A 13,397-nucleotide genomic window follows, 5' to 3' on the forward strand; every position below is an offset into this window, starting at 1 on the left:
CCACCATTATATATTTGCAACGAATCTTGTACAAAATGTGGCATTGTAAAATATCTAGAGAAAAAGTTATGATTTGCTGATTATGACTATGCTAGCTGTATGCGTGTATCATTTTTGTATTTGAAGTTATGAATATTGGCTCTGTACCTGGATTTCAAATGTTTGCTCCTGGGGTAATGCCCTCGAGGTAGTTAGTCAGCATATCTTGGAGGGACTATTCAAATTGAGTGGCCCATCAAAAGGACATTTAACTCACAATGGACCATGGGAGACGCCTATCTACACTGAGTAGTCTGTCCTATAAATATAGGTAATGGGTTCCTGCAATGACAGGGCGAAATTGGGCATGAACATGTGACTTGCCTATGTGACTCCAAACATCATCTGGTCACCTGTGATTCTCCACTACCCGTGCTGAGGTTTTTGTTTGAAACAATAGGCTTCCCTCCACATGACAGGATATAAATGGCCCTGGAAACCCCTCCATTTTGCCTCTGTCCTGCTCAAATCTCTGGACTGTGGACTAATACTAATGGAAGCATCCTAACCAAGGGACTGAGGTCCTTCAAATGATTTGGAAGTAACCAGAGACTTATTAAGATAGCAATTTATTCCATCACTGCTACAAGCCTGAACCAAGAACTTTGCAATTACCGTATGTATTTGATTCCTTTAACCAATTTTAACTCTCACCTTTCTTTCTTTCTTTCTATGAATAAACCTTTAGATTTTAGATACTAAAGGACTGGCATCAGCGTGATTTTTGGGTAAGATCTAAGGTATATATTGACCTGGGTGTGTGGCTGGTCCTTTGTGATCAGAAGAACCTTTCATTTGACGAGGCTGGTTGTAAAGAACTACTCATCTCTGAATCCAATGTTTTTGGTGGCGATATAGGAACTGGAATGCCCAAGGAAACTGCTTTTATGTTTATGTTCTTGTTAGCCAGTGTGGTGAAACAGGAGTTTACTTTTCTGGCTGGTTTGGTCTATCTTATGAAAGAATAACCACCGGTTTTGGGTTGTGTTTGCCCTATTTCTCTGCAGTTCGTCCTGAATTTGGCATCCTCAGTTGTGACCCACTGTGACATGGTGACAGCATATTCTAAAAGTTATGTTTAAAATAATTTCAGGAATCACATGGGTAAAGTACTAACGTGCCCCTAAAATTGTTTAAACGGCTTACCTCAGTCCGAACAATAACCAACAAATAATGCAATAGTAATGGGACTCAAATGTCACTTGCACGTGTCACCTTTCACCTACGAAGGTAAATCTTCTTGGGAAGATCATGTGATGGGGGACTATTAGGTAATATTAACAAATTAGATCAGGTAAAGGATTTTGTAAAGAAAAGAGTAACTATATTTTAAAGTACATGACCAGCTGATGAGCTTAGCCACACCTACCATTACTGATGATAAAGCCACAGATGGCTGAGCATGCTTAGTCCAAAGGGCAGAATTTTCTGGTGGAGTATGTTGAGCATATCTTGAGTAAGATGATGTGACCTATATGAGAAGCCAAGCATGTAACCTGTCATCAAATGCAACTGAAACGTTTTTTGAACTTTATAATACACCTGAGATTAAACTGTTCCAGAGGTAGAGAAAAGCACTCCCTTTCCCCCAGAGTCAACAAAATGGCATGGCATCCACCTCTGACTAAGAGGAAAATGAAGACCATAACATGCCCTTGCAGAATTGGCACTTGCACTGACATTCTAAGGGGAGAGTTCAGAAAAGGTGAAAAATCTAGGAATTAAAATAATTTTAGCAAAGCAACATACTGCTGCCTCTTTGACTCTAAATCACTTTGCTGGCTAGTATACTTTCCTTACATCCTCGGGAGCTGAAAGTCTGTAGCTGAAACCAGCCATCAACTCTGCAACAGATTGACATTATTAAATCTTTCCCAGTCCCTATGAGCACACACAGCAAACTTGGTTTCAGGTCGCTGAAGCAAAAGATTTAATGAATGTGAGCAAAAGCCTCTTAATTCAGCTCCATCAGCGCAATATATTAGTTCTCTTCGCTAATTTCTGCACTAAGTGCAAAGGTTTTTGAATCACGGTTTGAGAATCAGTATCATGCTACAGTTTGTCAGTTTGTGACATTATGTTCTGTACTAGTGAGGATTAATAAAAATACAGATAAAACCTTAGACATAGTGTTATGGAAGGTTTAAGTTGGTGCTCTTGGATTTTCACTTCCAGAACCACCTTCTTTGCACTGCACAGACACTTATTTTCTGTGTGGCATAGCTATGATTCTGTGCACTGAGCCTTTAAATGTAAGAAGCATCATGTCTGTCTGCTACGGTTGTGAGAATTCAAGATGGAAGAGAGACATGCTCTGTTTTCTCTCTTATCTTTGTTATATTTTTTTTTTTTACACTCTCATCCTGGTTGCCAGTTTTCTTTACATTTTCTATACTCAAAGAGCAAAATGTGCCCTTTCCCTCTGTACAGGGAAACAACAAGGAAAGAAAAACAGAGAAAATCTCCATGGCAGAAAACAGTGTGTCTCTCCTGGTATAGGATCCTCTATCTTCAGTCTTCTCACAGCAGACAGGCAGGCAGACTTCTAGCATTTAAAATTGCAGTACGAGAAAACAGAATTACAGATACATAATTCAGTCTCCAATTATTATTTCTGTTCTAAATTGACCTATTCTGAACCAACACAGTCTGAACCTTACCAATATGCACTAATGACTGGGAGACCCAGTACAAATAATGGAGTTTTGCAATTTAGGGATTTTATATTCCATTGTCATTTTTCATCTTTAAATGTTTCTTTTCTTTTCCTGTCGCATGGCCAAATCCTAGAGTAAATGAAAGTTAAAATCTTACTTACTGTCTTTGTTTAGAAGCAGCAGCTCATTTCTGAGTATAGCTAAGTAAGGGCCTGATTCTATAACCCTTACTCACATAAGTGAGTAAGGACAACTCCAATGAATAAGGATTGCAGAATAGGACCTTTACTTAGGTATAATTGCCCATGAACTGCTTCTACATGATGATAACAGTTTGCAGGGTTGGACCCTGAGCCTCTAAAAGCAAAAAGTCATCTTCTACCAATCTGAAAAAGGCTTCAGAATATGAATTGTGAAACATGTTCCAGTAACTGGGTGAATATTTCATATAGTCCACTTGATCAGGCAGCAACCTGCTATTTGGCACTGGGATGAAGGAGAGATCTTGAGAGCAATTCAGATAGGCTAAAGTGATAGAAGTCATGTTCACGTTAGCGTTCATTAGAGTGATGGGGATTACACCCATATTGCCATCTCAAATGAAATCATGAGTTCATTAAGATAACGCTAAGTACCTTGCTAGAATCAGTGAAGAGACCACCAGGCTTTTGGTGAATTGTTGATTGAATTTGATCACGGACTGTATCATTTTAAAATAGTGACCTTCATGAAAAAAATAGGACCTTTGTTATATCAGCATTCTACTTCTTTAGCGGAAAGGTGCAAATTGTCTGTGTGCATGCCCATGTGTGTACTCAGGAGGGTTGCTGGACTCAGGAGGGATTTACCTATAAGGGAAAGCACACAGTGTGTGCACCTCCACCCTCCCTTAAGGGTTCTTCTGGGGGAGGGCAGCTATAAATTTATATCAAGGCACCATAGGGAGTCCTGCCAGCACAAGCTGTCTGAGAGATGTGTTGAATCAGTGCATGCCCTATGTCTAGCCCTAGCCAGCAATGACAACTTTGTAAGATGCCCAGCAGAGTGAGGGTCATGGGTATCTTGTGACAGGGCAAGCCCCGCATTTTTGTTTTGTTAGTGGAAGCTAGTTTAACTCAGGACTGAATCAAGCCTAATGTTTGTAAAAGACTATGAAGATAAAAAGCTTGATTTAAGCACTAAATGTGTTCTTTTTCATTATTGGAGTTCAAGACTCACATAGAAGTTTCCCTTTGGGCAGTGACGGACACCTGTTCTGTTTGCCATGGAGAACTGGCCACACCATTATTCTTGTATTTTCCATCACCTCAGTTTCTGGCCCCCTGAAGACCTCTGATTGCTCAGGTAATGTGTGATCAGAAAACTATGGCTTGGAGACGTGTTCAACAGATTTCTTTATGAAAGTTAGCTCTTTTGTCTGCCATTTTCCTGTCAAGATCTTTCCTTCATTCCAATGCCAGACAGCAGGTGTTAATGCGGATACCTCAAACTTTAAAAATGGCTTGCTAATTACATTGGTGGGGTTGTTTGCCTATCTTCCTTGAAAAATTCATTTTAAAATATTTTAAAAACACTTAGTATTCTACTGAGGTTGGCTGGCTCCATAAAAAATAAAGAACTTAAATTATGAACAGCAGTTCACTAGCTTTGTTGGTAACACAAAGTACTATTTGAGAGCCCAAAGTGGTTATAAAGGAGTTCAAATTTTGTTGAGCAAAGGACTCATTCTGTCAATGCTGCTGTAACACAGGCACGTGTTTGGTGTACTTTTCGGTGCTTCTCTTTTACCCTTTGGCATTTTAAGTTGCTCAGGAAGAACTTTCAGCTTATTTTTTAACCTCAGATTTTCCCTTATCCAACTCTCATCCACTACTGTTCCCACATCCTACTAACTTCCAGCCTTTTAAACTATTTTTTTTACTGCGATTAGCTCCTAAAAATATTTGCAACATTGAGTTAATATCTTCAGAACAATATCACTGCATAATCTCCAAAAGCCATGTCTGTACACACAATAGTATTGCTTTAACAGTACTGTGATAGTTAAAGCAATACAACTCCCCAGTGTGGATGCAATTATAGTGCGCTTATACTGGTATGGCTTATTTCTGTAAAGAAATAAGCCAGTCATGCCAATCAGCGCCTCCCCCTCCTTCCCAGCACCTACCGCCTGCCACGGATCAGCTGTTTTGCAGCGTCTGGAGGTGCTGGAGAGGAGGGGGGAGGAGCGAGGGCATAGCACACTTGGGGTGGGGGTGGAACGGGACGGGGGTGAGAAGAGGCAGGAACCCAATACTGATATAGAGATTGTACCAGTATAACTATATCGATTAAAAAACATCCCACCCTTAACTGACAGTTCTGGATGGGGGGAAAATTAACCACTGCGTCTTGGTCCAATCACAGACCAAGATGCAGTGGTTTATTCTTTTTCACAATATATTTCCAGGCTAAACATAAGTTAAATATAGCATGATTCTGTATGTTATGTACAATTCTTTTCAAAATGGTAAAAGCATTTTCTAACTTTGTCCTGTACTTCTGCACAGACAAAGGTCTACTAGTCAAACAGTGGGTTTTCACCCGTGAGTTTATTATCTTTAAGGTTAAACAAGGTATGTAAACACTGACATGAGCCTCTTGCATCAAGAAAACCTGGAATTTATCCAGCATCTAACAATGATTTTTGCCCAATAATATGAAGAAAGTTTTATATTTCTTCAAATTTTGAGAAACGTCTAAATATAGTTTCTCAGCCAAAAACAAAAGTTGACAGAGTAAAAAACCCTGCTGCAAATGACTCCATATATATGTGTGTTAGATCTGCATTTGGCTAATCCGTCAAACCTCATTTGATTTGAGGATGATGCATTTTTTCCCCATCTGTTTGTAAAAGTGCAGTTGTAGCTACATCAGTGATGTAGTGCTTGTTGTTGTAAAGCAGCTTGTTTTTGCTTTACTGACAACTGGGAGGTGTCAGTAAGTGTGTGTCAAGCTCTCAGTCTGGCTAACAAAAACCTCATATGAAGGAACACTGTGATCAGGGGCAGTGTTGGGGGGGGGCTATAGCCACCCAAAATTTGCCTTAGCCCCCTTGCAGCAGCCCCTGCTCTCCAGCCACCCAACTCTGAAGGCAGTGCTGGCACCAGCAGCAGCTTGGGAGTAAGCCTGGGAAGAGGACCAGGGGGCCCAAGAGCAGCCCCTGCCCATCTCGGCCCATGTCCCTCCCTGCTGGGGCATGCCGCCCTGGGCAGGTGGAGGGCCCAGGCTCCCCACAGTAGTCCAGACTAACCCCCTCCGGCCCGGGTTCCCAGGCCCTGCCCCCTGCAGCCACTTATCCCTGAGGGCTCTACTGACCCCTCAGCCAGGTCCCCCTGCCCAGGTAGCTGTTACCGGCTGTGAACTGTTGAAGGGCACTGGGGAACTGAGAAGCATTTGTGGCCTCCGGGCCCCAAACAGCAGCAGCAGACGGGGCAGCGCCAACCTGGCCAGGGGGCAGGGCTCTGGGGGGGAGAGGAGAGCTGGTACTTACCTGAGGAGGAGCAGGGGGCAGAGCTACAGAGAGGGACAAGGCCTCTTGGCAAAGGGTGTGTGTGCAGCCCCCTAAATTTTCTGTCTAGCCCACCTCAGTCCCCCACTGGGAAGAGGCTGGCGCCGCCCCTGACTGTAATCATATGGTGTGAGTCTCCTGTAAAACAGATCCACAGGACTTCCCTGAATTAATTCCTGCTTCAAGTCTCATAGCTGTGGTTGAACTATAGCACATCTCTTAGAAAAACATCCAATCTTGATTAAAAATCTTCCAGTGCTGGAGAATCCACCATGACCCTTGATACAACATTCCAATGGTTACTAACTCCCAACCCCCCCTTTTTAAGACCTTATTTCTAGTCCAGTCTGAATTTGTCTAGCTTCAACTTTCAGCCATTGGCTCCTGTCATAACTTTGTCTGATAGATTGAAGAGCCCTCTATTTCCAAATTTCTGTTCCCAGGTAGGTACTTACAGACTGGGAACAAGTCACTCCTTAACCTTCCCTTTGATAAACTAAATAGATTTGCCTTAGCTCTTTGAGTCTCCCTAGAAGGCATGTTTTTCCAGGCCTTTATCATCCTCATGGTTCTATTCTGGAACCCCCAATTTTTCAATGTCTTTCTAAAGTGAGGACACCAGAACTGGATGCAGTTTTGCAGCTTAGTTGTAGCCATGTCGGTCCCAGGATATTAGAGAGACAACGTGGGTGAGGTAATATCTTTTATTGGACCAACTTCTGTTGGTGAGAGAGAGAAGCTGTCAAGCCACACAGAGCTCTTCCTCAGGTCTGGGAAAGTGACTCCTAGCGTCACAGCAAAATGCAAGGTGGAACAGATTGTTTAGCATTTGTAGTTAGCACATATTGTGAGGGATCATTCAAGATAGAGCATAGGTGCCGACTCCGTGGGTGCTCCGGGAGCACCCATGGGAAAAATATGGTGGGTGCTTAGCACTCACCGGCAGCCCCCCATCGACACCTATTCCTCCCCCCAGTGCCTCCTGCCTGCCGGCGGGCCACACCAATCAGCGCCTCCCCCTCCTTCCCAGCACCTACCGCCTGCCATGGATCAGCTGTTTTGCAGTGTCTGGAGGTGCTGGAGAGGAGGGGGGAGGAGCGAGGGCATAGCACGCTTGGGGGAGGGGGTGAGAAGAGGCGGGAAAGAGACGGGGTGGGTTGGGGCATTGGAGGAAGAGGTGGAGTGGGGGCAGGGCCTTGGCGGAGCTGGGGGTGAGCACTCCTGGCAGATTAGAAACTCGGCGCCTATGAGATACAGTAGCCCATTAACAGCTCTGCAGTCATAGGACAAAAAGAGGGGGTTAGTGGGTTACAGATTGTTGTGATAAGCCATAAATCCAATGTCTCTGTTCAGTCCATGATTTTTGCTGTCTAGCAGAGTAATGAATTTAAACTCCCAGTCACATCTTTTGAAAAACTGTTATATAGGTTTCATTCACCCACCTTGTCTCACAGCATTCCAGTAGCAGTTGCACCAGTGCCAAAAATTGCGTTAGTATAACCTCCCTACTTCCCTTTTCATACATACAGGCCCCTTTAGTAACAGCATCGCACCGAGAGCTCATGTTTAGCTGATTATTTACCATGACCCCCAACTCTTTTTCAAAGTCACTGTTTCCTAGGATAGAGTCCTCCAGCTTGTAGCTATGTCCTATGTTCTTTATTCCTAGATGGATGACCTTACATTTGGCCATATTGAAACTCAGACTGTTCAAGTGCGCACAGATTACCAAGTGATCCACGTCACTCTGTATCAATCACATGTTCTCTTCATTATTTACTACTCTTTCAGTCTTTGTGTCATCTGCAAAGTTTATAAATAATGAGATTTTATGTTTTCTTTCTTAAATCACATAGGACCAAAAAGTGATTCCTGCAGGATCCCTTAGGCGGAGCCCACACCACCAGGCACAAACACCTATTTCTCCACCCACCCCCATCTCCATTGGGCTTTGGCACCCCTACCCTCCGCTTAGCGAGTGCAGTTCTGTTTAGGGTGAAACCCTCAATCAGGGCATGCCAAGCACAGTTTGGCTGACCTTTATTCACACAACAAGGATGATGCTTTATTACCCCTGCATCCAATAGTGAAGTAACTTTCAATCCAGCACCAGCCAAAAGTAATAATTGGGCAAAGCAGCTCCATCATTCTGTGCACCTAGGCAGAGTGGGCAAGTCTATGCAAAGAAGGTTGGTTCCTGAAGTCTTCTTCCCCTGTTCATCACTAGATGTCGGGGAGTGGGCAGGAGGGTGTTTGTTCAGACCCTGCTTACACATTCTCCTTAGTATACAGTCTCTGATAAGGATCATCTCTCTCTTTTGGATGGTTGGAGATCTTTGCAGGCATGCTTGAGAATCTTGCAGGATGGGCTGTGCAACCATACTCAGGTATACCCCGTCCAGTTTTCTGTTCCATTCAACCACCTGGATTTTCAGAGACCTTTTCTGCAATTTCCATGCTGAGAACCTGATAATGAGTGCATATTTCTAGTTGTCAGGAATGCCTCCTTCTCTTTCTCTGGTGGTCAGATTCTTATCTGCTTAATATACATTACAGATTATCAGAAATGATTCAGCAACATACTTAGCCCTTTGTTTTTATTAGAGAATCAACAGGAAAAAAAGTTCATTAGCATTGACATATCCAGATTGTTGATATGGTAAATAAGTAGTGCAGGGCAAAAGTTCCTTTGCTGAGGTTTATCTGGACAAAATAATTAAAGAGCTATTTCCCTATCAAGTACATTGTTATTACCTACAGTTGGCTACTCCCATCTCGCAATTCTTGCTCCATTTCAGCTTCTAGATTCCTTAAAGGCAATCTTTAGATGCGATTTAAAAATATTACAGCTTTCAGATAGTGATACTTAGGGCTGATCAAAATATTGAAATTTTGATGTTTTTGGTCAAAGTTTTGAATTACCCCTGCCCATAAAACCACGTCTGAGGAATTTTAAGTTTTTTTTAATTACTCTCCCCATTTTTCTACTCTCCCCATTTCACTAGCGATAATGACATTTTATACAGCACTGTGCACCCTGATGGATGCCAAAGTGCTTCACAAGTTGATATACAAACTATTAGTCAAAACCTGGCTCTGCAGGTGTAGAGCTGGTCAGAGCTCTGTAGACCAGCCAGCCCTCATATCTATGGAGTATGGCTGCAATCCTGAGGAGGGAGCATCTCTCAGCAGTGACTGCAGAATTGTTACAGGACCATTCAGCCTTAGCCCCCTGCCCAGGGGCAGAGTCTGAGACTCTGACCTCTTTCTTTCCTGGCATCAGGGACACAGGGGAATGACATCAGGGATACCTCCCGCAATCTTTTTATGTGGGTACTGGAGTCTCTTCAGCTGAGTGATAGCTGAAGAAATAGAGAGAGTGCTGAGCAGCCCTCCAAGAGACACTAGAGTTGGCTGACTCCTCCTAAATGGAACTGTTATCTGGTAACGAGTGACAACCATACCTAGTGCAGTTGGAATGAAGGCGAAGTATAATCCCTGAGAACCTCTTCTTCCACTAGCACCCCCATCATTTGCCTCTCCTCACTATGTTGCTGTGTGGGCCTATGAAGGCTGATCCTTAAATTGTCTGCAGCTATTGAGTAATGCCAGCCTCCCATGGCTGGACATGCTTTCTGTGCAGCACTCCCAGCCCCTACCTATGTGGGGAGTAAGAGAACCAGGCTTAATCTGGTTATCCCACATAGCAGTGCAGGACATTACCACTAGATGGCTCCACTAGCCCCTAAATATCACTGACAACTGCATACCTGGAAAGGTACCCCAATAAAAATGCACAACAAATTAAAGATACTGTTAACAAGTACTATTAATTAATAACATACTGCCTCACACACAACCACATTAAGAAATGTATAGTCTGTTTCATTATCTGGAACTAAAATTGGAATGTTATTAAATGAGTTTTCCATTTTCACATGGTTGGGGAAATCTACTGAATATGCTTAGAATGATGATAATTTACTTTTTTATAGTGCCTTCTATCCCAAGGTTCTTTGGAATTGATAATCAGAGGTGCTTAGCGTTTCTCAGAGTCAGGCCATTTACACTCCCGTGCACATGACACAGCTGAAATACAGCCACCCTCGAGTGGAAGAACAGGACTGGTTTACCTCATACTACAGTGGGATGGCATTGGCCAGGACTCAAGCAAATCCTTGCACTCACGAAAGGTGTATGTGATCTTTAATATCCAGGTAGAATACAGAGAATTTTCTTTTTTATTGCTTAATCTGCAAAAGCCTCAAACAGTCAAGATGGAACTATGCCTAAATCAAAACAGTCCATTCTTTCTGAAGTCACATATTAAGTTAATTTCTTGTTTGTACATGCTTTCACATTAGCTCAGTGTGGTTTTCCTTTTTCTTCTTCTTTCTCTAGGATTTTGTGTAAAACAAGAACTCAAGCAAAGTTTAGCTGTTGCCTACTTAAAGCTGTACAAAACCTAGGCTAGTGCCGATGAAATGAAACTATTCTGATTGCTAGGAGGTAAGATATCCCAACTGCAAGGTACTCTGGCTAGATGCCAAATAATGATCTTATTAATCTTTTCCTGCTGGGCCTCTCCTAGCAGCATCTGGTTTCGTGGTGTGGCATAGCAGAGGGGCAGATAAACTACAAAGTGTCTAGAGTCACTACAGATCAAGGAAATTGGAAAGACCTCCAAATCAGGTTACAGATAGTTTTGCAACAATGGGACAGAATAGAAAAACTGCTTCTTTTAGTGTTTATTTAACCTGCCTGAATTGTCATCTGCTTTTGCTGCTTTGTTGAAGTAGGTTGAAGCAATAAGCAAAGGGAATAATCAGCCAAACTGTATTATGAAGCCTTTAGAACCTGACTGGCTCACTGCATATTTTAGTGAAACTATCTCTTTTGCTCTCCTGTCATCTACTGCAAATGTTAGGGCATTTGGAGGCACCGTGTGGGTGCCATATGACAATGATGCAAAAAATAACATGCTGGCCCCAAGATAAAAAGAGCTGAGCTTTGTTTGTAAATGGACCAATTTCACTTACCAAATCTGACTCCCAAAATTCTGTTCAACATATTAATGATCTGCAAACAGTCATAAATTAGTCAAGGCCCAGGCAGATGTGTTTCATTACAGGGGTAAATTCTTTTATCAGTTTCAGGTGATTGATTAATCTTGTGTAACTAGCAAGTGGTTCGTGCAAACTCTTTCTTTTGCTCACTGGCTACCAAAAATGCTTTTGATCAAATGAAGTGGGAGTTCACTTGTGTTGTCTCTGAAAACTTCAATGGAGGCTGAGATGGAATTTATAAAATATATATGTTTATTATAGGCCTTACTACTTACCATGGTGATTACCAATTGTTTGATTTTTTTTGATTGCTTCTCTGTGAACCAAGGCCAAACTGCCCTGGCTTCCGATGACTGGCCCCTCAGCGCTATTTGTTCATGAGCGAATGCAAATATGCATAGGACAGATCTGAGAAAAGACATCAGGATAAAAAAAAGGAGACAATAAAATCTCCTTCAGTTCAGATATCCTTGTTTTAGCTATTGAATCTAGGGACCACTCTAAAGCCCCATTACACTCCATACTTGCATGATCTCAGATGGCTAAATAAATTGCCTGTGGAAACAAGATAGGCCAGACCCTAACTTTTCATTTAGGACACCTAGAAATGTTTATAAACTTAGGGGTGATTATTTCATTTAAAATTTCAAACTATAATCCTTAAATCATACTCAAACAAGAGTTCAGAATTGGTAGGGCCCTGTCAAGTCTCTCTCAGGGGAGATGCAGGTTGGTAAAATGCTGGGCCTGGTTCTCCACTGCTTTGCACTTTGTGTCATTTACACCTGTGCAAAGTGGGTGTAGAATGGCAGCCATTCTGATGCGGTAGCATTTTACACCCCTTTTGCACAGGTGTAAATGACTGCACAAGATACAAGACACTGGAGAAACAGACCCAACTACTCTGCTGTAAACTTTGAAGCAGATACGACTTATATGCTTTCCCAGGACCTCTAATTAATAGATTTTGGGTTTATCTGCACATATCGATGATGCCAATTTGTTCATTCTTGCAGCACATGTTGGTAATTTCCCAAAGCTTAATATCTAGTTTTCCCAACTTGCCAGCACTGGCAAAGGAGCTCCTCATAGATACATGAGATCAAGAATCCCAGGGGCTAGATCCACAAAGGGGAATTAGACTGTGTTGCAATGCCTAATGTTTGTGCGCCCTGCTACCTAGTGCTACCTAGTGCAATCTACAGCCCTGAATTAGCTGCCCAGGCTCTCTATACAATGCATTGGGAAAGTTAGCACCCAAGAATGGGATCCACAAAAGCAAGCAAGCTGAGCGAGGAGCCACTTAAGCTAGCCCACAGAAAATGCCCAGGTTAGGGATGTGATCTAAGTTCCACACACGCTGGAATTATGTACTTAAACCCAGGACAGAGGGATCTGCTTCCTGGCATTCAGGATTCCAAATAGTCATTAGAACAGGAAATTGAACTTGGGTCTCCCACACTCTTGACCACTCACTTAGGGCATCACTCTCAGTCTTCCCCTGTCCCAGTGAATATTTATTCATGTTAAAATTTATTTAAATGAAGTATTTATACAGAGTAGAACAGCTTCAACAGAAGAGATTGAGAGTGATCCACCCCAGTGTTGGAGTGGAGTCAAAATGTGGCAGAACGCAGTTCCAGTACTATCCACCAAGAGCTCCGCCCCCAACCTTCAATCCCCACCACCACCAAGTTAAGGCCAGGTTAAGAAGGCTGCATGCTCATTGGCAATTTTTTTAGTTGCCTGGAGGACTTTATCCATGGAAACGTAGATGCCTAGGGAATTTAGCCACCGACAGGTTTAGTCAGCAGCTGAGCAGGATTTTGGGGGATCTAAATTTTGGATTTAGGTGCCTGAAGTGGCAGTTAGGTACATAAATCATTTTGTGGATCTAGCCTCAGGTGACTCAACATAGAACAAGCTCTGTAGAAGTTCTCTTCCTTAAAGGCCCTTCTCTATACCATTCTATTTCCATATGAAGCAGCTGACCCCTTCTGGTTCACCAATGCACTACATGCAAGGAATATTGCCTCATTAAGAAACTGAATAATGAAATTAACCCTGCTGCTATTTGGATAAGTA

Source organism: Natator depressus, chromosome 2 (assembly GCF_965152275.1).
Source record: "Natator depressus isolate rNatDep1 chromosome 2, rNatDep2.hap1, whole genome shotgun sequence".
NCBI classification, from domain to species: Eukaryota; Metazoa; Chordata; order Testudines; family Cheloniidae; genus Natator; species Natator depressus.